The sequence below is a fragment of the Cydia pomonella genome, chromosome 9 (assembly GCF_033807575.1).
Source record: "Cydia pomonella isolate Wapato2018A chromosome 9, ilCydPomo1, whole genome shotgun sequence".
Classification (NCBI taxonomy): Eukaryota; Metazoa; Arthropoda; class Insecta; order Lepidoptera; family Tortricidae; genus Cydia; species Cydia pomonella.
The window spans coordinates 9,219,660-9,247,245 of record NC_084711.1 but is presented as its reverse complement, the minus strand read 5'-3'; the positions used below and the strand labels follow the sequence as shown (position 1 = coordinate 9,247,245).

The 27,586-nt window shown below is 35.9% G+C and overlaps 1 long non-coding RNA gene across 1 annotated transcript in view; it reads left to right on the top strand.

Moving 5' to 3' along the window:
* The window catches only part of LOC133521288 (uncharacterized), a 132,405-nt gene that overhangs the window by 83,155 nt on the left and 21,664 nt on the right, over positions 1-27,586 (top strand). The gene's annotated exons all lie outside the window — the stretch shown is intronic.

Here is a 27,586-nt window from a genome sequence, read left to right as displayed (position 1 = left end):
TCCACTCCTACATATACACACAGTAAAATATAAGTAATAAAATTGATAACCTTTTCAACAAAACTTCAATGACTTGGAATGTAGCCGAGAGAGACCCCGGGACCTCTCCAACAGTATAATACATCCTTCTAGGACCGGGCGGAAGGTCCTCGTATTGAACAAATATTTATACCTAAATGATAGCTGACAAGTGGGTTCCTCCCTAAAATCTTATACGAAAGGTATAGATCTACATACGAGTATACACATCTAAAGTTTACAGCATAATCAAATAATTTGTATATTATACAAATGCATTATTCTAAGCTACCGAAATTTGGCTATAATATTGTTATTTTACTTAAGCTTCGAGTTTTAAAAAGAAAGCAAACATCTTTATTTAGGCGTAGGTAAGTAATTTAGGTAGGTACTAAGTTTAAATTTAAGGAAGATTCAGTTTTACTCATTAATCTGCCGAATTCGATTAGCAAATAAACAACCTAATGCCGTTTGTTACTAATTCCTATCAAGGGAGTTTGTTAATGAAGAAAGTTATGCCCTATTAATTTAACTTCATTGTTTCAGAAATCAATTAATTCACCAACATGGGCAGTTATTTATTAATGTTTATGCGAGAAAGTTTGCGCGTATCAGAATAGAATCGTACCGACGGCGGGTTAGAGGAAGTGGTCTTATACTGTACACGTGTAGTTCACGCGGGAGCGATACCGCGAGCGACTGGGTCGCTGGCGACGGGCGAGACGCGGCGACACGAACTGCGGGCAGCCGGCGGGCGGCGGCAGCGCCGAGGAAGCCGCCGGGCGCACGGGCGCTCGGGCGGGCGGCGCAACAGATACGTACGCCACAGGTTGTCCGGGGCAGTGCGGCGCGCCCCACACCCCACTTCGCGACGATTTACATCCTCATTATCGTCTCCAGACCCCGCATTTACTATTCACCACCATCTTTGGACTCTATTTTCCCCCAACATGAAAGATCAAAGAAACTATACAATATTAGTCAACTGAAAATATGGGGTTTTCCTCCTCGTTCCAGATTTAATATCCACTAAAATTATTTTACCCAAGTAACATTATAATAACACTTATCAATTATATATTTATTACTTACATCACAGCTTTTGTTAATGAAAGAAATATGTACGTCAGACCTAAAGCGTTTTTCCCATAATTTACTCGTAATGTATAACCAGGGGTCGGACAAAAAGTGCGGATGACGTCAAACCACTTATAGGTGATTTCAAATAGTATTTTTGATTTTCATAAACAATTATCACTTATCATTTATCAACCTCTTTATTAAACGATATCGCCACTTGAAATGAGTAAGTACGTTTTTGACTGACACATTGTCAATCAGATGAACAATAAATTGACTTCGTTATTGTTTAGCTATTGTGTCTTCACGATTATATTTAGCTAAAATTTATATTTACTAATGTATAAGAAAACGCTCTAAAATGTCATCTTTACTCGAATATTGTGGCAATTTTCCGTTTTTGGAGGTACGTGACAAACACGTATACTGCTTTTGCTGTAATCAAAATATACCAACGAAGGTAAGCAATATTAAAAGACATTTGGAGACAACCAAACATGTCGGAAACGTAGAAAAAAAAGGGCAAAGTGAATTTAATATGAACCTTACAAATTTTATGATAGCAGCAAACATACCCTGGGTGCAACTACAGAATGAAAACTTCCGTAATTTCATAAAAAAATACATAAATGTATTATTAATTCCATGGATTTATTTACGATTATTTTGTTACTTCATTAATACTACTTTGTTACTACATGTCACACGGAAGTTTAAATACAAACTCAAACATCATCCTGTGTGCAAGATTACGTCATTTTTACGTCATCCGCACTTTTTGTCCGACCCCTGTATATAACTATAAGAGAAAATCGAGGGAATATTTTATGACATATAATTCAGCCCTTTTGTTCTTATTTTCCCTTTGAAAGTTTTGCCTCAGAGCTTTACATCTTTACTTCATAAGCTTACAAACGTGATTTTATTACAATATTAGGCTTATACTTTTCAAATAACAAATAATCCGGTTTGCCTGACGGACGTCATCATATCAATACTATGACAGCCATACTCGTATGACATAGATATACAATTGAATATTGGGATAAACAATGTTTAAATTTTAACATAAGACTAAGTTTTTTTAATATCCTAGATAATAAAATGACAGTTTCATTTTTTTTATTCTACGTCGGTGGCAAACAAGCCTACGGCCCGCCTGATGGTAAGCTTTCTCCATAGCCTATGTACGCCTGCAACTCCATAGGAGTTACATGCGCGTTGCCGACCCTAACACCCCTCCCCCCCTCGTTGAGCTCTTGCAACTTGCGGAAGAGTTAATAAATGAGTGTATATTGTTATTGAGATGTAACTTAAATTAAATTTGGGTGTACGATGACACTGGGTATTTTGATACTTAATATATTTTTATTTACGGGAAAACGTAAGGTAGTAGGTATGTACAAAACAATACCTGTGGCGGATTACTGTTGTGGAATATTGGACATAACTATAATTTTGATTATTGTTAATAAAAAGATATTCAAAATAATTTTCCTGAAAAAGTATATATTACAGCTTAATTATTTACCTTACTAAGATGCGACTTACATTACATAATACACCCACCAAACGGTTTTTTTTCTTCTATTTTATAAATTCTCGGTCTCGGTCTCGGTCTCGGCCGAGAATCCCATTGAATCTCGGTCTTGGTCTCGTTCTCGGCCGAGACAGAAAAAGCATTCTGGGTCGGACCTTAAAAAATATACGCATTTTAACAACCCCAATACAAAGAAGGTGTTCAAAGTTGATTTGATATATTTTATACAATTCCTGAGAATCCTGAGTCAATTAACAAGGCAAGCATCCTGAGTCAATTAACAAGCATGTACTATTATATTGTCATAACTTGAGTACTTCTCAATTATTTACTTTTAAGAAAATCGAATTTAGCGAGAAAATAACATTCCTAATAGTAAAAGTGACAGTAAAGCTTAGCTTAAAGCCCATCTTTGTGCCTTTAAGTTTCAGAAGGAAGATTTCCTATTTTCTTTTCTTTTTAAGAATTCTTCCCCCCTTGTTTTAAAGTGACGAAATTCTGAGAAAATACGAGGCTTTTATAGACTTTTCTTCATTTCGAAGAATATTTCAATAACATTGCGAAGTCGCACTTTTACCAATCCCCTTGTGACGGAGTTCTGAAGCGATAGGTATTCGACTTTTAGATGATAACTTGTGGCATGGCGAGATGGCGTTTCTATGAAAAGGGGTGACGTCACCCTTTAATCATCTGATTTTACTACTCGGTGGATTTGCTCAAATTCAAAAATAATATTAATAATTTAGACCGCCTGTTGTCTGCCTCTAAATTTAATCAATGGTTTATTTTTCTTGTATATTTTTACTGAGGTGTGCCAATAAAGAGTATTCTATCTATCTATTATCTTTCGCATTTGTCTCCTTCCCGTGTTTACAAAACTTGAAACATTTTTTTAAATACCTACATAATTTTAGTAAAGGCACGTTGGGGTAGATAAAAAGTCCACCGTAATCCTGAATCGCGTGTAATATTTTTAGTGCTGATGTTGTTTGTTGCCATTTTGTTGTTTCGTCATATCCATCCGTCCGTATGTCACAGCAATTTTACCCAATAACTATAAAAGTTAAAAAAAACGCGGTACATTATTCGATAGGTCTTTAAAAAAATTCAACTCTTGGTTACTGGGTAAAATAGCTGTGACATATGGACGAACGGATATATTAGTCTTAACATGATTCATAAATAATAAATCCCGTATTAACTGCAAAGTTTCATCGTTTTCAGCTGTCGCACAAACATGTTCTCGTAAAATTTCTGCTTAATGTGACAACACTGGCTCGACAGCTTGATACACGTATCATGTTCAGCATGTTTTAAGTACCTACCTACCGAGCATGATGGATCAACATCAAAAATATGTACACATTTTCCACCGTATTACAATGGTATAAGATAAAAAAGTGTAATGGTATATTTGACTTTGAAAATACTTGAAAATATCTGGAAAACTGATGCAGCGATGTTTTAATAAAAATACCTGTACAACCAACGGCGGCGGCGTACAATTTTAATAGAAACACGTTTCAGTGTTTTTTTCCTAATTAAGAGTATCCGTGACGCTTCATTTTCATTAATTAAGTAAATTGGAGTTTACTCTTCTTTGTAAAAGATACTTAGAAGCGTAAAAAATAGATTTTCAACTAAAATTGTATTAGGTCCTATGCCTGTTGCATTGTCACCAATGCAGACCAAAGAAAAATATTTGCTGAACTTTTGTGGGTATCTAATTTGTATTATTACAAGCTTTTATTTAACTTGTGTAACTTCCGTTACTTGTGAGTTGAGCTTGTTTGTATGTATGTAGGTATGTCAGCTGGGTCAATTCCTGGAAGCTAATTTCCGATTGAGATGAAATTTTGCATACATATGTAAATCGGATGACAATGCAATATTATGATGACATCGTGCATAGAGCTGATCTGCGGTGGCAGCATGGTTACATTTTTAACACTTGTCACTATACCCGTTACTTTCGCGCTTACATACTTGTTAGAACGTGATAGGTATAGTGACAAATGATAAAGAGCCGACCATCTTAGCCCTACTGATGATGGAGGCAGATAGTGGCTATGCGAACTCTGTGATAAAACAACGCAAACTAATTGTGTTTGGGGTTGTTAGAATTGTCTCGATGAGCATTAGTTGCCTGTGGATAGAATAGTACAGGCAGCGATGAAAGCTTGGCCATTCAGTTATCGTCCGCCTTGCTCACGCCAATATATGTACGTACAAGCACGAGCGAAATGGAATTACATTATTTAGATGTGATTTTGATGTCAGAGCGTTCACGTTCGAGTGGCCTGGTAAATAGTTAGTCACTGGTAGTCATGAAATTACTAAAACTCGAACAAGATCAAATAGCTCCAAAGTCCGTAAGTAGCTATTTTATCATAGGAACTAAATATTTTGAAAACAAAACAAATCTTGCTCAATTTGTTGTTTGTTTCTTAATGTGTATTTGCGCAGTAACACTTTAGAAAAGCTTTATCCTAGTACAGGTCTCTCCGTCACGAGTGTTTGCATTGCGCCCTTGTCGATAAACGCTCTCCACAAGATTGTGAGCGTATCGATTTCCATTAGGATAACACAGAAATTGAAGCAATGTCGGATTGATAAGCGTTAAGGTACGTAATCTGACAAAAACAAACTGGAATCAGGATAACCGATATTCAGGGCAATTCAAGTTTTATTTATTAAACCTTTAGTCAGTTTAAAAAGTGACGTTTTTGGTTGAAGGTCGATATAATGGCCAATTCAGCAGGACCAAAGGAGATTGGATCCATTTCATATTGGAATGGTGTCAGATCCATGTAAGATCAGTATCATATTATATTGTTGGAATTGGCCTGATTAATTGTAAAAATACAAACATTAGTTATTGTTTAACTCTTCGTGCTAATATTGATACCAGAGTAAGCGAAATTCCAAAATTGAACCACGAGCGTAGAGAGTACTTCAAAATGGGGAATCTTAAGCGTTGCGAGGGTTAAACAAAATTGCCTACCGAGTTAACACAACATTTTTACCATAACAGCGCGAGGAAAATACGAGTACTTATATATACTAACTGCGAAACATTATAACTCTAAATGAACGCTATTAAATATTAATCATTTACAATTATCACTTAAAAGTCAATCGACTTGAGGAAATAACTCAAAATCTGCATCAAATTAATTTGGCGCTCTTGAGGATAAAATGCAAATTTTATTTAGTTCTTTTTTAAGATTAAAGAGAGAATTTATATACGAGCTGTGAAAAGTAGCGTCACGATTGTTGTTAATTTAAAAGTGTACATATTTTCACATATTTACGCAAAGAAATGTTTTCTAAAGTTATTAATAAAACTATTGATTTAATAAAAATTTAATAGTCAGCTATATTTACTGTTTCGACACAGGACTAAAACTCTTAGAATGACATATGGTTTGATATGGCTATGGTTTGATGATCCATGTTCTTTAACTAATATGTGTTAAAATATCAAACGGTGTCGCCATCTACTCGAGTATAGGCCAAACGTATATCGCCATCTATTCGAGCATACTTTTTTCTTGATTTTTAGAGACACGTTTGTTTCTAAGACTAAAGTCGTACGTCGTATGCGTAGATATATCTTTGATACAAACACACCGTTTGAGTTGTAATCCATTGGGAATAAAATAAAGAGCAACGAAGCAGAACAGATAAAGTGAATTGGTCTGATTAGGTGCTCGCGTTACACAGGGAGGCGAACCACAAACGCTGAGGACAAATAGTTTCCGATAACTCTCCTGGCAATGGACATATTTTGTGGGTTTCGCAGAAACTGCGAGTAAACTCGGTTAGTCAACGTGGAACCTGACAAGTGGTTAGCTGATAAATTGATTTAACTAGGTAAAGTAAATACTTGAGTCTGCTTTGAACTTTTACAATTTAAATAGGTACTTCCTATTAAAATTGTCTATTTTAACTATGGAATTAGTTAGTGCTTCTGGGCATTTTCCGTAAATTGACAACCATTGTGCCTATTTTGCGTGAAATCGAGGTAGCGCTACTCTAACCACCCCAGCTCCTCCACGAAGCCTAGCAATTGTTTCAAGTTGCTAACTGCCTCCTTTAGTGTGTGTGTGTGTGTGTGTGTAACTATGGAATGAATAAGGAACTCAAGTAAATATGTTTTGGATGCACTTACACACTACAATTAGAATTTTTTATGACATCATCAGTCAATTCGTTTTGGCTGTTTTGTTACATACACCGTGTTTTTTATAGCTCCGTTAACTTTAGGGTATGGCCAAGTCTTTATGGCATAGATAATTTGCAAAAAAATGTTTTATTCATAATACCTAAATAATTAAATGCTGTATATAGTGTTGTTATATCACGGGAATTATATTTAACTCAGCCACGTAATTGAAAACTATGACAAATCAATATGGTGTCGAACTGTCGAACATCGATCATCCGAGTACAGGTACTACTTGCATTTAGTAGCAAATGTACAAACTCATACTAAACACTAATCAATATGTAAACAGGCTCTAAGACAAGTGTACGCTCGTAAGGGTCGTCTTATCAGAAAAAAAATTGTTTATCTCCAAAATGGAGTTAATTTAAATACCGGTGTCTTTGAGAAAGTAACTTAATTTAAATCCAGAAATGCACCTTGAAATTAACGGAGTTTTTAAAAACACACTATATACACAAGAATGGTCTAACGTGGTTGGATCCCTCAAAAAACAAGCAAAAGCGCATTATAAAGTGTATCCTTCTCACGAAGTATAGCAGACACTAAAATTAAAAGTTCAGAGCTACGTCAGAACAGACCCTTAAGATGTCATGATTTTCAACTATGATCAAGAAAAAGATTGAGCCTCTTTGGCATTCAATTAGCCACACATAGTGAATCGAGTATATATAGTAGGTATATGTTCACCGCAACACCCAATTAAAAAATGAAGACAAGTATGGTTATACTAACTACGGTTATCATCAAAGTGTAGCTGAAGACAAATTTAATACCGTGCACTGTACCGTATTCAGAAACTAAAATTTAATAATTATGCCATATGAGGTCGATTCTAATTTAACAATTTGTAACGGCTTTGAACTGGTTTTGTCATGACCTTGATGATCGTTTTGGTGATTGGCGCGCATCTCATGCGCGACTTTCACTTCGTTTCGCATGCACCAAACAGCGTGAGGGATCTTCAAAGTCGTATCAAATGAAGATCAAAACTGTAACAATCCTTAAATCTGAATCGTGTATCTGCTCAGAAAAATACTATATTGCAAAGGGCTTGTGCACAAATCACGCGTGGTTGCATAGATCATGTTGGGGTATAAAGAGACCTCACGTGTATTTTTCTACAGTGAAAGAAAGTAATAAAAAAATATCTACCAGATGAGTAGATACTTTTTCTCGGTTTCGTTAAACATAAAACTTCGCTTCGCACTTTAAAATAGCGACTATAGTGAGTCTAATTTACGAAATTTTGGAGCGCGTATAATAAATATACATCATGTTCATAACGCTTATAGAAAAATAAACAAGATTTACTATAGACAATACTGTTTATCTTAAAATTAGGTCGTATGAAAATAATTTAAAAAAATACACGTGATGTTATGTGGCGGACGGGGTGGGGGGTAGCAAAGAACCTCACCAAATATCACCTAGGGGGAGGGGGGTCAAAAAGTAGTCGAAAAACCTCGCGTGATCTCTAAAGCTACAAGACTACATGAATAATAACACAACGTGGGATTACTTGTGATTCAAAATGATTAATTATTTCCTATACTTGAATAATTATGATATTCCAATGTATGTACTTCCTTTGTTGTTTTGTTTAATTTATTCTAGAAACATTCTAGACTAGTATTTTGTATACAATTGTTTTTTTTTTGTTTGACGATATTTTGTGAAAGTCTTAGTATTAAATTTGATCTATGAATTATATTCATTAGTATTATATATGGAATAATATTTAAATCAATAAATTGCTCTGATACGTGTAATTAGCTTAAGACAATAATATGTAATACTGTCTTACTATTCATAAGTGCTTGTTGCTAGGCCTGCATGAATAAAGTATATTTGAACTGAACTGAACTGTGCACAAGCCCTTAAAGCAAACGAACGCACACGGGTCGAATATCATTTTGGTCCCTCTATTGGACATTCGAGACAAAGCCCCTTAACGGCATTTCGAATTCAGTGTCGCAGGCCCTTTTGCGATGTGTTGTTTGTTGTACCTACACATTAGCTGGAGGACATTGTTGAAAGGGACCATCTTTTTGTTTAAGGAAATAGCTATTATAGCTACTTATAGGGTCATGTTTTCCGGAAAGGGTTTACAAATGGAATCTACAGATTAAGCGCCTGAGGACACCTGTGGCTCCCAGTCTGCGGAGTAATATAAACTTGATAAGCTTATAACGAAACAAATTAATTTAAGGTCGTCTGTGATTGTCATTTTTGAATAATTAGGACATACTTGACTAAAAGGTAAAATTAAATGAAAATGAGCGGATAATGTAGGTTGAATTTACTTTGAGAATTTATATGAATTAGGCGTTATTTACAAACTTCGCTCACAAAATTAGTCTTGGTTTGTCACACAGCCTCCACCAAGCAAACAAAGCGAGTAAGTAGTTGGAAAAAACAACAAAGTCCGAACGATAAACAATTTGGGCACTGAGCGGGAAAGAGCATCTTATAGAAAAGTTTTAGGAATAGTTTCTGGAAGTGTTGGCTGAAGCTTATGGAAATAATGGACAAATTGATGGATCAACCTTAGATTAAACTTTATTTCAATAACATATAAATTATCTTTTAAAATACGGTGTTCTAGAAAGTTCGTTCAAGTTTTTACTACAACTTATCAGCCGTAGACAAATTGTCACTAAGCTTGACGTACACGGTGCCCGCGAGGCTTTGCAATTTGCAATGTGTCTGTTTTAAAAAGTGTAGTTTTCGTTGGAACGGAAGTCCAACCATTGCAGGAAGAAGTTGACAAAACTAGAATTATAAGACCATCTTATAAATCCAGTTTTGTCAATTGTCAGCGCAGCGCACAGTCTTTTAAAACACCCCAAAAAGTGAACCGGTCTTTTTATTCCACATTATGATAGATTATGGTGTAGATTATAGAAAAAGGCTATAGTTTGGTGTAAGAGTTGGATACGCTGTTATGGTTGATAAAAAAAATAAAAATATGGTTGATAAAAAAAATATTTCTTTAATTTGCTCTATCTAAATTACTGTTAGGCTTACAGAGCTGAAACTCAGCAGAATTGTGTATTGTATAAGGGTCTAATTATAATTTCAACCCAAAAAAAATATTGTAGTTTTATAACGAATTATTCGTGTTTTTTTATTTTCCGGTATCGGAATTTCGCTAACTTTGAAAATTATTATTTCATAATCTATGTGCAATAGAAACGCGGGAATTTCAGTCTAGTGTTTAAATCCACATAATCTATCATAATGTGGAATAAAAAGAACGGTTCACTTTATGGGGTGTTTTAAAAGACTGTGCAGCGGCAACAACGTCTTAGGGCCAACACACATACCCACGATACGATGCAGTATCTTATTAAGATGTAATCTAATCGGAGTAAAACTAATTCTAAAATTGAATTATTTTCTTTAAAAAACGATTTTATAGAAAGTTAGCTCATATTATTACCTACTAGAATTTCACCAGCCAGGGACAAATTGCCGAAAATCAAGATAAGACACTGAAACTGTCAAATAACACCGCAAAGCTAAATCTGAAGCAGCAAACGTAGCGAAGAAAATAATACCGGGGCTGGCCGCCATTGTGGCCGTCGCCTCCAGGAACTTTACGTCCAAAAGATGCATACATTCATTATCTTTTAAAACGCGATAATCTAGAAATTTGGCGTAGGATTTTACAAGAATTTTACCGGCCATGGACAAATTGTCCTAAATTAAGATAAGTCATGAGACTGACAAATAACAATACAAAGCTATCTTATGATACATGTCAAGTTAGTGTTAATGTGAAGCAGCGAGCGTAGCGAAGGAAATAATCCCGGGGCTGACCGCCATTGTGGCTGTCGCCTCAACAATGAGGTGATTAATGGCACGTGGCGCGTATCCGCCCGCCCGTGGCAAGTGCGACGTGAATGTGATTCTCCAGAGAGATGTTAACATTCGAACTCGCACAAAGATACTATATATATTGTTTGCTTTAAAAAGTGTAATTTCGTCGAGACAGAAGTTTTAAAGTCCGATTGGACATAATTAAAATTACAGGAGATAATCTAAGACTAGCTTCAAACTTGATGAAACAATCTTATAATAAACTTTAGATTTAGCTGAGGTCATTGACATTAAACGCTTTTATTGAGAATTCCATAGTAAACTAATTTTTGTTATCTTTTAAAACACTGTTGTCTAGAGTAGCACAAGTAATTACAAAAAAAATACCAGGCAGGAACAAATTGTCCCAAATCAAAACAAGGTACTGTAAATGACAAATAACAACACAAAGCTAACATAAGATACGGGTCATGTGAGTGTTAATGTGAGGCAGCGAACGTAGCGAAGGAAATAATCCCGGAGCCAGCCGCCATTGTGGCCGTCGCCTCAACAATGAGGTGATTAATGGCACGCGGAGCGTATCCGCCCGCCCGTGGCAAGTGCGATGTGAACGAGATTCTCCAAAGTTCGTTACATGAGAACTTGCATAGATGTAGTATTTAGTTTGATTTTCATAACCTGCGTCCAAGCTTTACAGTGCATGTTTTTCGTTGGAACGGAAGTATGCAGGAGCCATATGAACTAATTTGTTTGTAAACAGTTTACTGCAGACAAGACAGGTTAAAATCCCAACAAAAACAAAATATATACAATTTAAAATAAAAAAAAAGATAGACAAACGAACACTATGTACAGAATATAAATAAGATACTTGTATGATGAGTTAATCTTTATGTAGTTAGTTAATAAATAATATGTTACCAACATTATTGATCCTTAGTTTATCTTAAATGAATGCAATTTTATTTAATTTTAATTTAAACTCCAATATGTACCGAAAAACTCGTAATTATGAAAATGGTTGACATTAAACTTCAAAAGTTTACTCAGGTTGAAAACGAAATATTAAAATGGAAAAGGGAATGCAACCGCGTCCAGCCCAATAACAGGAAGGAAACCATTTCGAAGCCACATGTGTGGGTATAATATGTCAAGACCGGTCTCCTGGGATCCGTAAATCGCAGTATTTCTGACAAAAAAGGAAAAAACAACGCTTCTCTGAGACATACGGTAAGGAAACTCGGAAATAATATCTTTATGATATAATAAAGTTGCGACACACTTTCAAACCAAGGGAAAAAGTGTTCCAAGATTCTATTGAACCAGCGGTAGAGGACACGAGGAAATATACTCGTAGTAAGTGTTTAACTCGTGCCGGAATAGACTTTTTAACGGTAATGAGGTAGTTAATGACAAGACGGCTCACGTACCCGCCCGCCCATGATAAATAGGTACGACCAAATGCGTTTCCACGCCGGTGCAAATAGCACCGTGACGTACCTTACGAGGCCGGAGCTCCATTACGGCACAATGTATTGTACACATTTGTAAGGGCCCTACATACCGAAGTCCAGCGCCTTTATTATACGGGCATTTTAACAATAAGGATTTCTGAAGAGTTATCCTACTTGCTTTTTACTCGGAAGGTGAAGAAAGGAGAGTAATTTTTTTGCATGTATATTTTTTTTATTGTATATTTATAATTCTTTTTTTTTTATTTGAGGTAAGTTACATTTTTTGGCATCTTGGTACGTCGTTTCTGTTTGTGAAATCCTACCTAGACTCAAACCAAGATAAGTTGGCAGCGATTTTGATAGCCCAGACGATGCACGGGCTATTTTAAACGTCAAACTTCTATGACATTATAATGTTTTCCTACTCCTCTACTGTTATCTGTCATTTATACATTCATTAACACGAATATAAGAACATACATAAAAGATTTCAAGAAAAGTCTATATTGTCTATTCCTCATAAAAGCTCTTGTGCTTTTATAAGCTATAATGTTACTGCGATTAATGGCTACCAACCTAACAAAACCAAAACGAATACAGTTTTAAACTAAGTGCATTGCTGCCAACGTACAAAATATTCATTTGGTTGCATAGTATAAATAATTACTTCATAAGTCAGAAACACGCATGTGACACCCGTAATATAGCAACACCCATAGACTACGAAGACCGCTTAGCGTTGCTTGTTAGTCTCCGTAGGCTACGGTGGCCAAAATTGAGAAAAAACTGTCCAAAAAATTAATTTAGCAAGTAGCAAGTACCAGGGCCTCATGAGTTACGAGGAGGTGTCGCCGACCGGCCGGCCGCGGCGGGCCGGGCGTGTAACAAGGTATGCTCGCGCGTCTTGGCTATATACTTTTTCTGTAATTTGTTTACCTAAATTAAGATTTATTTTTGTTGACTCGTAGGAAAAATATTGTATGCAACGTTGTATAAGTAGGTCAAAAAATTCTCGTGGCGTATTCCTTTACAATGTTCGCCTACGCCTTCGGCTCCGGCTCACATTGTAACTCACGCCACTCGCCTTTTTTGACCCTTCTTATACAACTGTTGCATAAAATACTATTTCCTACTCCTCTACTGTTATCTGTCATTTATGCAATCATTAACACGAATATAAGAACATACATAAAAGATTTCAAGAAAAGTCTATATTGTCTATTCCTCATAATAGCTCTTGTGCTTTTATAAGCTATAACGTTACTGCGATTAATGGCTACCAACCTAACAAAACCAAAACGAATACAGTTTTAAACTAAGTGCATTGCTGCCAATTTACAAAATATTCATTTGGTTGCATAGTAAAAATAATTACTTCATAAGTCAGAAACACGCATGTGACACCCGTAATATAGCAACACCCATAGACTACGAAGACCGCTTAGCGTTGCTTGTTAGTCTCCGTAGGCTACGGTGGCCAAAATTGAGAAAAAACTGTCCAAAAAAATAATTTAGCAAGTAGCAAGTACCAGGGCCTCATGAGTTACGAGGAGGTGTCGCCGACCGGCCGGCCGCGGCCCGGGGCGGGCCGGGCGCGTAACAAGGTATGCTCGCGCGTCTTGGCTATATACTTTTACTGTAATTTGTTTACCTAAATTAAGATTTATTTTTGTTGACTCGTAGGAAAAATATTGTATGCAACGTTGTATAAGTAGGTCAAAAAATTCTCGTGGCGTATTCCTTTACAATGTTCGCCTACGCCTTCGGCTCCGGCTCACATTGTAACTCACGCCACTCGCCTTTTTTGACCCTTCTTATACAATTACTGTTGATAAAATACTATTACTTGACACTTGCACCGTCTGGACTATCAAAATTGCTGCCAACTTATCTTGGTCTGACTACCTATTTTTTAAGTGAGAATTCTTCGGGAAGCAGGCCACGTAGTGTGACCCTTAGGTATGTAATTATTCAAATACGCTGTATTTTTTACGTTTAATGTACTTCATTCTAACTAAATAATATATAAATAGTGTGGTAATGAATATTAAGGTTGTCTCTTCATTTTACCAGCCATCTCGTTGCTCGCGCACGTAGACCCGTTAGCGTAACATGGTCTACATAGATACGTTTTATAGTCACAGGTCGTCTAGTTCGTGGGATATAACTATAACAAGAAAACTGCTCTGCCGTGCCATATGTGTATTTGAAAGCACATTGTCAAAAAATTAAACACATATTGAACTAGACATTAATTGCACATTTGGATATAGCAAGCGGGGCAGTGTTTACAAAATGTGACGTAAGCGTGACAAATAAAACAACATGCTTATCTATACAGCTATGTTCTTATCCTAATTTTTTTAGCCGACCTTCAGTGATCTAAAAAGTTTATTTACGTACGAAAATGTATAACAAATCGTTAATCAACTAAACTATTTTCCTTTTGACGAGTGCGTAAAAACATAAACAATTTAGGTACCAGATGTAAATCATTTTGATATATTTGTTAGTTTATATGGTTTTTTGGCTTTATAAATAGGATTGTGAACGTGTTGTCACCCGTCGTCACGGGTAGGGGTAAATGGGCAACCCGGTCCCGGAGAGCCTTCTTTTAAATGGCAAGCGACCTAAAAGCCTCTGCCCGCAGATTTAAACGTAGATATGTTTTTGGGCTCGGTATTTTTATATTGGAGACATCATTAACACTCCTAAGATATGCACAGGAGTTCGTTGCTAGACACAGTATATGTACGAGTATGAATAGGTACATGTATGTATTATTTAACATAATAATGTTTCGGATTTTATTGACCAAGGCCACGACTTTGGCACTATGGGTAACACTAGTCATTAAATAAAATATACCTTGTTCTCCTACCCTGTAGTTCACTAATAAAGTCAACTCCTAATAAGTACATATTTATATTTATTAGTTAGATATATAGGTTCATGTTAAACTTCATATATATCCCTAAACCATGCGGTCTTAGGCCTTGTTATGACGATGTACCTAGGTATTTTAGAACCAAAACGATCATGAAAATCGTAGTTCGTTTTAAATTACAAAGAGCCAACACCTGCACTATGACAAGAGAGACTCATTCATCAAGAAGATACGGCGAGCGAAATGCTAAACTAAACGCCGGTGTGCAATCTGCAAATGACTAGCGAATTTTGTCAAAGTCCAACCTTCCTGTTGAAAAGGCTGTGACATTGACCAGCATATTATGGCCCCTGCATTTTACTGTTTACTAAAATGGAAATCTTAAGTAAATGCGTATAAATATACTTGAAAAAAATCTTTGACTCTACTTGTGATCCTGGAAAAACTATTAATGAGTCGAGTTAGGTAGGCACCATCAGCCGTAAAAGTGCATGGCAACTTTATCAATGAATTCATTCATAATTTCGCCATGAAATTTCGCAGCTCACTGTACCTACATTGAATTGAACCTCCTACAGTACAACCCGTGAATTTTAGTGAATTGCCTCCCTACGGATACATATCTAGTGAATACCTAGGTACCTAGGTCGGCAGAGTTGAGACTAAGATTGCCAGACGTCAGAATTTGTCCTAACATATCATAAATTAGTACCTAAATACATATACTATACATGTTATAGATAAAAATATTGAATATATTTACTATTTATATTTAATATTCAATTTCTCGTACATTGTAAATATTTATTGCACCTACCTACTGCTTGATCTCTGTTTGGCCCAAGGATTAACTGGTAGAGAATTTATTCTGGCATTATGTCCGTTTTTTGTACTACAAAGTTAAAGTTTAAATTAATAAATAATGATTAATGATTCATTGCTTGGTATCCCATATTTGTTTTTGTAAACGTACCTATACGAGTACCGTTTTAGATACCTAAATGAACATAATAAGTAGGTATTTCAATCTTAATCTACTTGCATGCATAAAGTAGTAGGGTTTTTTTTTGTTTTAAGTAGGTAGGGTAGGTAATTTCAAGATGGAAGATTAGTTAGATTGGTAGAGTTAGAACAAGTTAAGTTGGCAGCGATTTTGATGCACGTGTTATTTAAAAACTTACAATCTCATAGAAGTTTCACGTTTCAAATAACACTTGCACTTTTATGATAAAGGTATAATATTTTCGGAACCTCTCCCCCGTCTAACTATTGAGCCATGGGTCCAAAAAATATGAAAAAATCGTTAAAGTAAAGCTTCGTAAAAACTTTCATGGAAAACTATAGGTAGCGAACCTGATCGGTTAAGAGTCAAGACGTTTTTGTAAAAAGATTATTTTGACGGACAGGTAACTACGGAACCCTAGTTACTGAGCATGGCCCCAGAGTAACTAGGGTTCCGCATATCATGTGCATCCGCATAGCATGTGGATGCACTTGGCCGGTTTTTTTTTGTAATACCTACCTATGTAAAAAGCACAGCAAGCATGCGCCGGTAGGGCGCGTGCGGGCGTTTCATTTACGTTGTATTTTATTACAAGTAAAATGGATCTACGTAGGACTCACCGCCAAGCATTCACTTTACACTGCGCCGGGCGGGGGCCAGTCGCGAGCCCACCGCCAACCTGGCCGCATAGACATCGCGCAAATCGCTTACGCTCCGTAGCAATCGAAAAACGCAACTGACACTGTCGCACTAATATGGAAGAGTGATAGAGAGACACAAAGCGTTTCGTTGTCGAAGCGATAGCTATTGTCACCTTGGTTAGGCCGGCTCACTCGCGAGCTGTGTGAAGGGCATAGACGCGGACGCGCCCGCTTGGTCACTCACCCGCCCGCATCTGCCCTGTATGTGCGTCAAGCTTTATTGTTACAAATGTTTTACTTTTGTATCTTGAAATAATCTGTTTACTTACGTTTAACCCCATCTTTTAGACGGTGGTTTCACAGATCATGGCCACGGGCAGCAGAACTCCCTGCAAAATGTCAATACACATAGGTATTTATGAGATATATTCGTTAATTTTTAAACTGATCTCGTCCGAAGTACCTATTTGTTTTAAAAACCGCAACGGGAGGCACCGTAAAAACTAAAGACTGTCCTATATATTAGACTACCCTTTGCTGAAGATTTGCATTACAAATTTAAACCACCCGCCACACTTCATATTAATTATTCAAACACTTTACAACCGACTTGACATCAGCGCGATTGACAGGACTCCAAATTGGACTCCAAGTTATACTTACTTATTATTTTGTAAGGCGCATTTAGCATCATATTGCTTCTAAGACTTATGAAATTTGTATTTGGTAACCCCACCTGAAACTCGACGCTAAGTCTCGGTTGTCGGGGAGACGAGTATCGTCTACATTTTTAGTTCATTGGCCGCGATAGAAACTAGTTTACCGGTCTGGAAATACGGGAGGATCAAAGTTAAAACATTTACGATAACCAAGAAGGAGAATGGCTAGGTATTCGCCTGATTCGGTGATATTGATGATAACATGATGTGATAAATACACAAACTGCTGACAAACTGCCAGTCATAGCCATAGATCAAAAGCTGGTATTTAATTTCTAAGATATTAAGTACACATGTAAGGTAATCAATAACGAGTTTAATAAATCAACGGTAGGTATGGAGTAATATAATATATTTTAAAAGGTTTACTTGTTAATTATTACGCCTTTTGATTAAAAATTATAATTATTAAAAAGTTACAAATATGTTTTTACGTACCTAAACTTTGCTTCAAAAAAATCCTTGTTCATACCAAAAAAACTTGTTACCATCAAAGAATCTACTTTTGGGAAATTTTAACTATAAGGTTCCATCGTAATATTCATATTAATTCAAACTCTCACTTTAAGCAGGTAACGATTGTCAATGAATATGACAGAACATGACTTGTCAAAACAACTTTTTTGTGACTTTTGGTTGTGTGCATTTAGCCAGGTTTGACAATTTATCTATTGCTGGCGGCACTTCACTTGGCTTTAGTATAATTTAGAAAATATTCGTGTCGCATCTCTTTTGATTTGTATGTCAAAGGGAAGAGATGCAACACGAATATCTGTCAAATATAGCCATGTGAAGTGATAGCATGTGGGTGAGGTAACACGCTCCGATTAGCGTTTGCAGTCACGTGATACTCGGCATTATTTTAAATACTTTGATGATTTTTAATTCATTTATTATGCATATTTACTTACTTACTTACTTCACTGGCACAGTGACCCTAACAAGCTCTTGGCCTCTGACACAAGAGAGCGCCACTCTGTCATAAGCAACTTAAAAAAAGAAGTGAAATCCCTCAAAAACATTTTCATGTAAAATGTTGCCAAGACGAAACCATAAGGCTCGCACTGTCAAAAAGTTATCAGATCTCTTGTAGAGCCAAGCTTTCAATTCTACAAGGATGTTTAATAGTAAATCACCTTACTATAAAAAATCCTAAAATACGTATGTATCTGGGGGCATATTTAAAACAATCCAATATAATTGGCGAGATCAAAGCCACACGACTCCGCTAGCTCGGTCACCTAGTGAGGATATGGGACAGGAATGACAGGATCATGCTGTAGCATTTTTTGATCTACTTATACAACGTTGCATACAATACTTTTTAATACAGTTGCTCAAAAAGTGCTACTTTACGTAGCTGTTCAGCGTGCGGAAAGTTTAGTTTTCGCGAACTAGTGCTTTTCACTTTTCCAAATATTTTTTAAATTTATACTTGTTCCAATTCATGGCTCCTTATTGATGAGTGTTAATCTTAGTTCCTTTAAAAGTCGTAATGAACATAAAAACCTACTGTTAATGTAAGAATAATAAAAATATACATATTTCATATCTTATAGGGAGCGTGCATGAACTGTAGGAGGCAGCACAGGAGCCATCAGATTTTTGGCGCGAGGCGTAAATGTGATGTTTTTTGTTCCGATGTAGCCCACAAGATGGCAGAACCTACTATGCACAAGAAAACACGTGACGTGTAAATGTGAATGTTTATGGTTCCGATTCAGGCCACAAGATGGCAGACCCTCCAACGCGCACGGTCCCTATTACTAACCTCTTCATCATTATAACACGTTTACATTTTAATATTGAATATTGAAAAACCGTTCTTAATAAGTTGTCTAAATGGAACGGAATCGCTACAGAAACGCTTGTCAAAGAAGAGGCGTTTTTTCATACTGCAAGCATGTTTTAAGTTTCCAAAGGCAACATTCGATATTTTTTTACAATTTAAATACAGGGTGATTTTTGGGTCGTGATCCAGAACCACTTTTTCTGACTCTGTAAATAATCCACATTATCACATAGTAGTATTTGGTTAAAAGAAAAGTAGATATTATATTTTGACGTAATCTCTCCATTTTCTATACCTTTAATAAAACGCTGCTAACTACATAAATGAAGGGGTTTTGTTTTGTTAAATGTGTCGCCTATAGGGACCGTGCGCGTGGGAGGGTCTGCCATCTTGTGGCCTGAATCGGAACTAGCACATGTACACGTCACGTGTTTTGTTGTGCATAGTAGGTTCTGCCATCTTGTGGGCTACATCGGAACAAAAAACATCACATTTACGCCTCGCGCCAAAAATCTGACGGCTCATGTGCTGCCTCCTACAGTTCATGCACGCTCCCTATACTTCGACTCTTAGATAACTCATAACTCATAACATCTTTATTGCTCATATATTACATTGAATACAGACCCTGTAAGGGCACAGCAATTTATTCTTATACTATAAGTACTTATACTTAAAACTAATCTTATTAATTACATTGCACAGCTATGTAGGTAAAAATAAACCTAAAAAAAAAAAAAAAAAAACTAGCATTCTATTTTGTCGGAAAGGTATCTTCAAAAAACTCTTTTTTGATGTTTGTTATTAGTTATATATAATATATAATAATAAGTAAATATTTATTCACTATACGTACAAAATTACGCACTTAATCTTTAAGCACTTATAATTTATACAGTACAAGCCTTACTCAGTTGGGGACTAGAGTATTTTTGAAACATGCTGGGTACGCTGGGTGAGGTGGCATCTCCATACAATTTATAATCTTAAAATGCCAAATTTCGCAAAATTGTATTTAGATGACATCTGTTCTTTTCTGATTACCCTTTCTGTTTGAAAAATACTATAAGTAACAGACGTCAGAAGGTCTAGTGTAACATGAAAGCAAAATATTCGTTAACTATTCGATGACGTTAGGTGAGAAAACTACTCGGAAACTAAAAACCTATACTTTTTAGTTAACATGCGAGTGTGACATGCAACCTCAAACTCGTCCTTTACGAAAGATAGCTCATTTTGACAGTAATTTACCTTTTTCGTATGTTGGTAGAACTGGGTGGTATAGGTGGCCAAATTATGAAGTACAGCCCATGTGGGATCTTCGAGCGTATTAAGATCACCACTTAATTGGTTCGCGTTATATTTCCGTTGAATAAATGCAGTGGTCGGCAACCTTTAAGCAGCCAATGCACTTTGTTTATAATTTGCAACTTTATCACTATATCTGATAATTTATTATTATGCAAAGAGCACTCGACAATGTCAACGACGACTGACAACGACAACAATTGTCAACAAATACCTATTTTAAAGGATACAAAAAAAGTTCCCGACAGCGGCAGTACTCTCAAGTTCAAATGCCGCACGGGCTTGCGCTTGCCTTTTACTTGATAGTAATACTTTTCGATAATGAAAATCTACAATCAAGCTGTTTAAAAATATGCACCCTTTCTTCGTGGTTCGCGATACTTATATAGTAAATCTGAATAGACCATAGATTAAGTACAGATACAATTATAATATGTTAACGGCACCAATCATGGAACATTTAAGAGAAAATTTGGAGTGTTTTTGTAATTTCACCGACACCTGTAAAATTTCTACCGCTTTACGCTTTAAAAGTTGAATGTCCAATTCGTCCTTTATGTTTTCTATGTATTTAATGAAAGCTACTGCAATTGGTTTCAATATTATTAACCAATAAAAACTGTGGTTAATGTGGCGCCATTAATTTTCAAAATAACAAATATCAATGAAAAATTAAACTTAAGCAGCTCTTTGGCTCTTGTTTATGGTAAAATGTTGCCAGCGATTAAAAACTGATGGTAAATACTTGTTTTACAGGATTTGTCTATACCATTCCATTACTAGTGCCTGTTCCATTATAGGGGTGTTTACTATATGTAGTACTACGAACAAAATCGATGTTTGTAAGCGCGAGGCCACGAATCATGTTGTCCCTGTCATGTCATGTTATGTCATGATCATTTGCGTTCCGAACGCGCCGACTTGAGAGACGTAGACCTGATATAAATTTTATATACAAAATAACCAGGAAGGTTCGCTGGCCGCCTGTTGCCGACCCCTGAACAAGAATATTATGTATCCGTTTTCAAACGCGCTAACTGCGGGCGAGTGTAAATTCAAATATGACATTCGTAAACGTTTCGAAACCTAAACTCAATAGTTAAATTAGTCACTCGAGAGTTGTCGAGTGAAATGTTGCGTTTGGAGTTTCGCCCTCAGGTGGCAATTCCATTTTTTACATTTTCTAACATTTATGAAATATTTACTATTAAATTGTCTCTAGTTTTGTTCTGAAATTTGGCTTAAAGTGTTTTAAAGTACAATAAAATCAAGAATCTGACACTATTCGTTAGGACTGACAAAACCTATGCTGGCGCCATCTGTAAAATACTTCGACCGGTCAACCCCATTTAACGTACAGTAAGAAAAAGTTCAGACGTACGAGGCCACGGCATGTCGCATTTGCTGCTGTCAGAGAGGAGTGATGTTGTATCTCGATTTTAACCAATTTTTGAGGAAAGCAAGAAAACGTAATTTGTAGGTATTTCGTCTAAAATATATCATCTGTTTATGCCATTGTACTAAGGGCGATAATATTCAGTTTAAGCAGAGCTTACTTTTTGATATTTTTAGATGTTAAACTTTGTACAGGCAAAAATAGTTTTCTGTGTAGATTACTGCATTCTACACAAATTCAAGTATCTCTTGTTTAGCTTTGAAATAGCAAGCACTTTATCTTCTTAAATACTTCACATATTTGGTTCTTCACTCAATAACTTTTCCAATTTTCATGCCACTCTGAAGAAAATGGTATCAAATGAAAGCTAACCGTAAAACATATTTTTATTTTTCTTATTACACTGTTTGACAAAAATCATTTGAAAAAAATTCCTTGTCTTTTAAAAAACTGCCATCCTCTGACCTTCTGACACATGTGAATTGGTACCTATTTCATTGAATTTATTACATTCTAGAAATTATTATGTGACATGATGACACATTCCTTCAGCAAACCCGTTTTAAGTCCTCGTGGATGGGTGGTGCAGGATCATGCTTACGAACTTTACTGTTCTTATAGTCCCATTTGACAGACGTGTTCGATAGGAATGAGGCTGGTACGTGGTGAGAGCTCGAGAGTCCATAAAAATCTCACACAGGTCGACCTAGTCCCAAATTCAGAAAAAACTTGTGCTTGGGGTATTAGGCGACGATACACAGACTTGTATAGATAAATTCATACTTAGGTGCATAGATAACATCCATAACTCGGGAACAAATATTCGTGATGAACACACAAATAATTGCCCATACCGGGACTTCAACCTGGGACCTCTTGCTTTGTAAGCAGGGTCACTACCGTCTAGGCTAGGAGACAGTTGAATTAGACTTTAATTGACCGGTTTTATATTATTTTTATGGAGCTCCCGATATTATTAAAACAATATAAAAGGTAATCATGGTTTATATCCCGGTCAATTTAAGTCTAGTGAAACTAACCGTGACCGTTAAATTACTTATATCGGAAGTTTCGTAGTAACAATATAATTAGATCTCTACATTCCGTATTACCTATTTTTTATATAGCCGTATCGATCTAAAACTTTGCTTTGGTATATATTGTTTACCTTTACCATCGATGAAAATACAATAGAAATAGAGGTATACCTAATAAAGGTAATCGGTGGATCTATTCGGTTGCTATTTTTTTTTTTCACAATCCATAACTCCCGCGGGAACAATATAGGCCTTTCTCCTTCAGTACGCCAGCATGAAATAAGATCTTTTTCGAGCAAGTGTGATGAAAATGAAAATTATACATAATGTATGTGATGTGTACCTATGTGAAACACCATGGATTACCGTGTTGCAAATTGCCTCCAGCATGGAACTTTTCATCAAAGTAATTGTTTACCTACCTGTCTTGATCTACCCAAAACGCTTAAGTACAAGTGGATCAGGAGGACGAAGATTTACTTCCCAGCATTCAGCGGAGAGAAGTAGGCTACGGACCGAAGAACGGTGGATAGGCTTGACTTATTCGGTCAATTTTTATCCCTAGGTACCTAATAAGACATTGTTTGTAGATTTACATAATTATTATTATGTTAATTATTAAAAAGTTGAAATAAAATATACGCCTTTTTTAATTGATCGTTCGCTACATTACAATATTTTTTCAGGTCTTGGAAGTAGGTATCCAATATAAACAATACAGTTGGTATTTTGTTTTGTAATATAAGTATAGTTTATCTATGTGTACAAAAATTATGTGCACTCAAAAACAACTCGGCAAGATGTATCCTGTAGAATACTTTACTTGCCTCTGTGCTGCCGCTTCTCGAAGCTCATTATGATATGTTACGCTCTTCATGCTTGCTTTGCACTGGAAGTAGATATGCAACGAGCGATCTAAGATGATGGGATTACATCTTAGCCGAGAGACGAAACGCTTTCCGTTCTCTTTCTCTTCCATATTAGTGAGATAGAGATACATAGCTACGTCAGCACAAACGATTGTCATCTTGGGTAGGCCCCCAGTTCAGTTTTTGATGCGTGCTGAAACTGTTGAAAAAATATCGGACTTCAGGTAGGCATCGGGTAATATTAGTAGGTACTGAGCTATATGACCATTATTAAGGGTTTTGCTGTACATACTGGCATGGCATCCACGCTAATGTAAAGTTTATTGCTTGTTCGACACTCTAAAGCTTCTCTTTTACTCATTGGCCTCGTACCTATAGCTTGAACAAATAAAGTAGCGGTCTTTATACACCGGAAGATCCCACATGCACTGTACTTCGTAATTTGATGATTACCACCCAGGTCTGCCAACATGCGAAAAGAATTTAACTATGAAAGTAGTGAGCTAACTTTCAGAATTGTCAAGTGTCACGTTTCGCAATACACTCGCATATTAACGTAAAACGTATCGTCAGTAGTTTGCTCGATTAACTTTTTACATGACAAGTGTCAAACTAAATGTCATCCGAGTCTGGTTACTTTGGAATAATCGTATCTCACCCAATTGTGACATTTTTTTCTTCATAATCAACGTTCTTAAAGAGGTTTTATCTTCATCGTCTTTGGTGATGTTTTGATTCGATGTTCATTTGAATATCACCCTTAATACTTTATCAGTTAGGTCAATATTAATTTGTGTTGTATTTCTACCATTTTTAATGCGAGGGCTTGTAAACATTTTAACATGATTATGATACTACTGCTTACTGCTGATGATGGCTCCACAACGAGTAGTAGATAGGAAAAATCAATGATATCATTATAAAATAGAAAATGAAACAGTAATTCTATTATGCAGATTGATTAGTTAAATACTTGAACGGCACTTATAAAATTAGAATAAATAAATGTCACTTATAAATTTAATTTAATGAATTTCTTGAATGTATAAGTTTACTTCTGCTCGATATTGTCTGGACCGTATAAGTCATATATCTAGCACAGATGAAATCAACAATCAGCTACTAAAAGTTTGAGCTCACTCAATACCATATTTAACAAATTTACATGCCTACATTTTTTTCATCATTTCGCTTCGGTATAATGTGCAAAACACGTTTATTAGTTTTTTAAATAGACCATAATAAAATTAACGTTAAATAAAAATATTTTATTATTTATGTCCAATCTTTTCAGAAATTTATAAGTAGGTATATTTAAACATGACATATCTAAGTTTTATCATTTGTGACCGGTTTATTGATTCAACATGAACTAAAAAACTTAGTTCTCTCTCCTTATCGTTAAGAAGGTGGCAGAAAAAATCATAGACCTCTACGAAGATGGGAAGACGACTTCAAAGCTCTTGCTGGTGCCACTTGGCGGAGGAAGGCCCATGATCGGGAACTTTGGAGAAACTTGGGGGAGGCCTATGCTGGAAAGCAAGACAATCTCGACTCCGATGTCTGAAACTGAGCATTGATATATAATAATAGTTTTTAAACTAATGATAAGTGAAACTAGGAAATAAGATGTTTATTATATTTTGTAAACTAGTTAATAAGATTGTTAAATGAAGGCTTATTGAATTGAATTGAATTGAATCGTTAAGAAGAGATTATCGTCAGTGTACTCGTACTAATATTAGTTTAGTACCTATTTTACCTCAATCCGAGGACAATGCCACTTAAATATGTTCATAAATCTTAGTGGGAATTGTCTCAGGATGTAGGTTGCACTTATAATTTAAAAACCAATAAGTATCCTCTTTTTTGTAACATCTGCCTGTGTCTGCTTTTTTTCCAAAAATAAGAGGAAACGAGCTTTTATGGTTCGCCGGAACGATATACCTAATATTTGTTACTCTCGACTTTCGGAGACTCTCGGTTAAACTCGTTTGCATGTATGTTAAAAAGATAGCAATATTTGCCGTTGTATCTTGTAGATATATTCAATTTAACCGGTTAATTTCTTTCCACAAACACAAAATAAAACTAATTTGCCATAAACTGGTACCTCATTAGAATAGTTCTTTAACCGGTAACCGCAAGCGGAAACGAAAACCTTTTCGTTCCCGAGTAATTGTACAAAAACGGTTTAAAAAATAAAACCGTTTGCGATCCCTTATAAATACGATACGAAACGTAAACGTGAGCGACAATTTGAGTGAACGTACTTATAATTTACACTCGCTCTTTGAGTTTCCAAAACGTCCCGCTTGGCGCGCTGTTCAAAATCCCATACAAAATTAGACTTAACCTAAACGCGAAAGTTACGTTACGCTATCGAATGGAAGTTACACTAGAGGTACAGATGCCGAATAGGCACCCTAGGTTAGGTTTTTTATAATGTGTTTATATATATTTTGTATCGTTTTTTAAGTGTTTTTATATTTTACTTTTATATTCATATTATAAATGACCTAGCCTAAGACCAAAAATAAATAAAGGGACTAATAATACACATCTTACGACGATTATGTTATTATATTAAAACGGAAAACCATTAATGTTGTTTAGACCTGAAGTATTGCCATTTCAAAACGAACATTTCTACCTCAAAATAGTTTAAATTCTATATTAATTTATGGGACTGCTTTTTTTATTATATTCTAATTATTTGAACTTAGCATTTAAATGTTGTATTTCAAATTAGTAGTAAATTATTTATTTACGTGCATTCTTTCGCCAATAATATATTTACTATTTATGGACCGTTTCATTTTACTGGCAACACAGTGGTAGATTTCATGAAATTTAATTAGGGTATAACGTAGTGATTATATTATGCTCTTTGGGTATAACTGTTTTTGACAAGTTGTCACAGATAATAAAATATGACATTGAAGCATCAAGGCGGTTTGTATACAAAGGGAAACCGGGAAACGCTAAAATGGAAATTTAGTTATTTGCCTCTTTTATCTCTCGAATTCGCAAGAGTGATAGAGAGGTTAGATAACGAAATTACGATTTTCTTGTTTCGCAGTAGACCCTAAGATTGTGGTAGTGGCGCCCCCTACGCAGAGCTTCGCGTAATATTCCGTATTTGGAATTCGGTTCGTTTATTTCTGGCTGCCCAGAAATCAAAACTTGCCAAGACAAATGCAGTTTTGATTTCCCAAAATATAGACTCAAATTAGCATGGAACGAGAGGGCTTTTTACCCGACTGCGTCAGAAGGGGAGTAATGTTTCTCGAGCGTATGTATGTAGGTAAGTCAATTTCCTTGGCACGCCCTACAGCCCAAACGGCTGGACGGTTTTTGACATATGAGGTGTTGTTGAATTCGTCAGAATTGTGGTAGTGACCGACTACATAAAGGCCATGCCAGGATAAGCTAAGTGAATCTGCCCCCAGCGAGTTTAGGCTTGTAATTTTTTTTGATGATGTGGCTTTATATTAGTAGCAAGTATGTAAAATATCAGCCCCCAAAATGTTATAGATTTTGGTAAAAAAAAAGATCTTTCTTCAATTTTTAGGGTTCCGTACCTCAAAAGGAAAAAAGGGAACCGTTATAGGATCACTCGTGCGTCTGTCACGGGCCATTTTTTTCTAGCGAGCCGATTTTAACGTGCGTCACATATATTGTGCATATAGTAAAGGCAATTATACCACATCAATTATAGGACATATTGCAATACAAAAAAATAAAATATATATATTTTTTAAGAGAGATAGACTACCCGTCCCGCTC